General features: G+C 37.1%; 1 long non-coding RNA gene across 2 annotated transcripts in view; it reads left to right on the top strand.

Moving 5' to 3' along the window:
- Window positions 664-4,885, top strand: part of LOC110262889 — a 15,281-nt gene continuing 11,059 nt past the window's right edge. The window contains exons 1-2 of one of the 2 annotated variants that reach the window (XR_002347901.1): window positions 664-884; window positions 1,002-1,184. This is a non-coding gene — a long non-coding RNA (uncharacterized LOC110262889). Of the gene's footprint in view, window positions 885-1,001; window positions 1,742-4,885 lie in introns of those variants that run through there. The other variant, XR_002347902.1, reaches the window with a different exon arrangement.

The following is a 4,885-nucleotide window of genomic DNA, read 5'->3' as shown; positions in this document are numbered from 1 at the left end:
CAAATGGTGTGCATCCAGATAGTTACAAGCTGCTGTTGTTCCCATTTTCTTTGAGGGACAAAGCATCTCAATGGCTGGAGACATTTTCCAAAGAAAGCATCAACACTTGGGATGATTTGGTGAATAAATTCCTATCTAATTTCTATCCACCTCAGAGGATCATCAGGTTGAAGACGAAAGTGCAAATATTCACTCAAATGGATGGGGAATCATTGTATGAGGCATGGGAAAGATACAAAGCTCTGATTAGGAAATGTCCACCTGAGATGTTCAGTGAATGGGATAGACTTCAAAATTTCTATGAAAGGTTAACTCTAAAGTCTCAAGAGTCCCTGGATTACTCTGCAGGAGGCTCATCTATTCATATCTATCTATATTCTTTTATAAAATCCTAATTTTAACCCTAATATCACAAATTCCTAATTTATAACCTAAATTCCTAAATCTACAATCAGAAAGGGAAAGAAAGGGCACGGGGAGCTTAAGGGGGGAAAACAGATGGGAAGAAAGAAGGAAACAGAGAGCAGAGGGAGAGGGTGACGGAACAGAGAAGAAGAGGGAGAAGTGGGTCGTCATCGGGGAGGGAGGAGACTGCCGCCGTCGTGAGCCATCACTGCGCGCTGCCGTCATCGTTGTCGTCGAATCGTTGCTGCTGTGCCGCCATCAAGTCTGAGTTGAGGAAAGGAGACGTGGAGTTAGCGTCGCCCAGAGAGAAACGCGAATGGCGAGGCGAAGCAGAACGCATGGTGGGAAGGCTTTCCTTGCCACTGCAACCGCTGGAATCATGAACCAAGGTGGAGGAGAAGGCCGTCTTCCCCGTTGCTGCTATAATCGTCTGTGCTGCTGCCGGTGCTTCATTGTTCTGTTATTCCTTTCTAATTCTTGTAAGATATTCTTGTTCTGAACCTCCACTTGACGTTCTTGTTTATTCCACTGCCATTTTATTAGCCTTACTCTTGTTCCAATTTAATTTAGCCCCTGTTCCATCCCTGAATTTCCAGAATTATTACTCTACCCAATATGAATTCATTGTTTTGCTCACTATCGTGGCCAACTCGCGTTGCTGCTGCCCTGTCAAAGCTGTTGTGAGTGTTGCTAACATTGGCGGATAAGGGATGAAGGAGCTGCTGCATTTTGGGTGTAGCCCAACCAGTCATCACGCCACAATTCCGTCTTCAGTTTCGGTTTCTATGAAATTCGACATTGAGGTAGGGGGTTTAAAACGATTTCAATTTAAGAATGCCTACAACGTTTATTGAATAACTGCAAATAGATTTAATAGCTGTGAGTAACTGATTGATTATGTGAGTATTGAATTATGACTGAAATTGTGATTGGAATGGTTGAAATTGTGATTTGGAATAGTTGATTGGTGATATTGATTGATTATGTGGATTGGGAATTGTTTGATGACTTATTGTTGAGAATTACTGAATTTTAATGGGTTATGCTGGATTTGTTGCCGTTGAGTTGTTATTTGGTATATTGTAATGTTAATGAACTTGGTTGGTGGTTGATTTGGGATTGGTTTTGACGGGTTTTGAAGGGTTGGATTTTGAATACTAAATAGATTGCTGAAAATCTGATTTTTGAAATTAAAAGGTGACTTTGGAAGTGAATCAGTTATTCAACGATAATCGAAATGATATAAGAGCAAAGGCTGAGTAAAGTATAATAAAAGTTGTTGTTGGGACTCAATTTTGAGAAGTTTGAATTAATTATAGAACTAGTTATGATTTTTCAAAGTTAAAATGTAAAACTTGATTTTCTGCATTATTTTTAAAGGAAGCCGGAAACTTTGAAAAACTATAACTATTTCTGTGATTATCGGAATTGCGTGGGACCAAGTCCGGATTGAGCTTGGGGATATAAGAAACTGGACTGATGAATTTGAGACTTTTTCACTAAGTTTATAATTTATGGCGAATTTTTGAATCATGGATGTCAAAACTGGTTTTTCTGCAGAACGTTTAACGCAGCAGCAACTTGATTCCAATATTGGAAATTCCGCAGTTTGAATTTTGAAATGGAACCAATTTTAAATAAAACTTTATTCCTTTATTTTAATGCCGTAAAATTTCAGAACAATTGGACTTGTAGTTTTAAAGATATGAATTTTTGAAGGATGATGCATTATGCAGAAAAAGCCAGATTCTGTTTCCTTAAATTAGTAACTTTGGGAGTTTATAACTTTTGATCCTGGATAGATATTGAGATGCAACCAATTGAAGGTGAAAATTAAGTATGTTTAGTATATGTGATTTAAATTTCAGGATTTTCCATGTTTTAATAAGTCTGTTATGGGACTTGGAATAGGTTGTGTTCAATGATTTGTAAAACAGAATTCTGCAGAAAATTACCTAACTTCCAAGCTACATAACTCCTTCATTAAAAATGGTATGACCCTGGAACCAATTGAGAAAGAAATTTGGATGAGTTATGTTTAACCACATTAATTTTGAAGTTAGTTGGATTTAATTTGGATTTTATATGAAATTTCAAATGTTGTATGGTGCTGCTGTCTTCTGGTTTTAAAACACTGCAGAACAGTCACGGTTTTGCTTATATTCCCGAAGCTATAGTCAGCAAAAAATTATGATTTTTGATTTAATAGAAAGCTTAATCCGAGACGGTCGCATGGATATAAAGTTTGCACAATTCCAAATTCATTTGATATTTTAAAAATAAAATGGAAATCAGGCTGCCAAGTTGTGTTGGTAATTATTTTGGATATGGAATTTAAGAAATAGATTTTCTATTATCAAATGTTGTTGAGAATATATGGTATAAGAATTATTATCAATAATATTTATGTGATTATTATTATTTGTGAATGTTTGAATTATGACTTTAATGAATAAAAAAAACAAAATTTTTTGACATTTTCTTAAAACTGAAACGCGGACTCGATACAAAGGCTCGATAATTAAGTAGTTAATACTAGAGAAGGTTACGTAATGTTCTTTCTAGTGGAAATACCCTGACTTAAGCAAGGTATTTTGCTGGACGGGACGTTACACTCGCTACAATTGATGAAGACAGCCGAGGAAGCCTAGAATCTCATAGACATGGTGGCAAATAACCAATACTTCTATGCTCATCAGAGGCAATGCCAACCCGTTCAAAAGAAGGGAGTGTTGGAATTAGAAGGAGTAAACACGATCTTGGCACAAAACAAGTTGATGCACTAACAAATCCAGCAACAAATAGAAATGATGGCTAAGAGAATAGATGGCCTCCAACTAGCTTCAGTGAGCACAACAAATCAACCTTCACTTGAATAGGGTCAAGATGAAGCGAGCAATGTTGAGCAGCAACAAGAACAGGTTTGATAAACCCATATTTTATGATGTATTTTGTGCTTAGTTTGAGTGATTTATTCAATCCTTCACCCACTTATTCATGTTAATTGCATGGTTTTACTTTCCCTTCCTTATTATGTGATGTATGTGAAAAACATGTTTCCTATGCTTTAAAATTAATTATTTCAATCACCTTTATTTCCATTCGATGCCGTGATTAGTGTGTTGAGTAGTTTCAGATCTTCTAAGGCAGGAATGACTCAAAGGATGGAAAGGAAACATACAAAAATGGAAGGGAAGCGCAAAATGGAGTCCTTCAAGAAATTTATATCCACGCGATCGCATGGACGACGCGATCGCATGCCAAGCGCGAATCAGCAGCGACGCGGCCGCATGACTGACGCGACCGCGCGCCTTAAGCAGAACGCATATGACGCGGCCGCATGACTGACGCGACCGCGTGGCAAGGAAAAGCTCCGAATGACGCGACCGCGTGACCCACGCGGACGCGTGACAGAGGCTACGCACCAGAAATTGCAGAAAACGCTCATAGCGAATTCTGAAGCCCTTTTTGGCCCAAATCCAAGTCCAGAAGGCATAGACCAGAGGTTATGAAGTGAAGGAATGCATCCATTCAAGGGAGAGCTCGCCAATTACTACTTCTCATGTTTTAGATCTAGTTTTGAGAGAGGTTCTCTCCTCTCTCTCTCTTAAGATTAGGATTTAGGACTTCTCTTAGTTTTAGGAGTAACTCTCAATCCCAGGTTCTTTATTTTTATTTATTCTTCCAATTTAGTTTATGAACTCTTCATGTTAGATTACAATTTCACTTATTAATGTTATTTGAGGTATTTCAATTCATGATTGGTTTCTTTAATTTATGTTATTGTTGCTTTACATCTGAAGGCATTTTTATTCCAGCAGTTTTACTTTTTCCTCTTTTGGTTTTGGTTAAGAAAGCAGTAACTCAGGAGTTATCTTATCTCAACATAATTGATAACTGTTATCTTTGCTAATTGAATTGAACTTCAATAATCCCAACCTTTTCTTAGGAAATAAATAGGATTTGAAGATCAAGCCAATTAGTCCCTTGACTTTCCTTTGCTTTAGTAAAGGTTGACTAAGTGGAATTAAGATTCGACTTTCATTGTTGTTGATAAGAATAACTAAGCCTGGACTTCCAATTTCTCATACCTTGCCAAAAGTTTGCTTTACAGTATTTGTTTATTTATTTTAATTGCTATTTAAATCAACTGTCATATTTGTCCCTCATTCTTAAAACCCCCAATTCTACAATCTTCATAACCGATAATAAGAACATACTTCCCTGCAGTTCCTTGAGAAGACGACTCGAGGTTTGAATACTTTGGTTATCAATTTTTAAGGGGTTTGTTACTTGTGACAACCAAAACGTTTGTACGATGGGATTTCTGTTGGTTTAGAGACTATATCTACAACGTGAATGTTTTTATGAAATTCTTTACTGGCAAAAATCACAACGTCAAAATGGCGCCGTTGCCGGGAAACTGCTAACGTGTGCCTTATTATTGGTTATTGTACATATTTTTCTTTTACTTGTTTAT

The sequence above is a fragment of the Arachis ipaensis genome, chromosome B05, assembly GCF_000816755.2.
Source record: "Arachis ipaensis cultivar K30076 chromosome B05, Araip1.1, whole genome shotgun sequence".
Lineage (NCBI taxonomy): Eukaryota > Viridiplantae > Streptophyta > Magnoliopsida > Fabales > Fabaceae > Arachis > Arachis ipaensis.
This window is presented reverse-complemented; position numbering and strand designations above follow the sequence as displayed.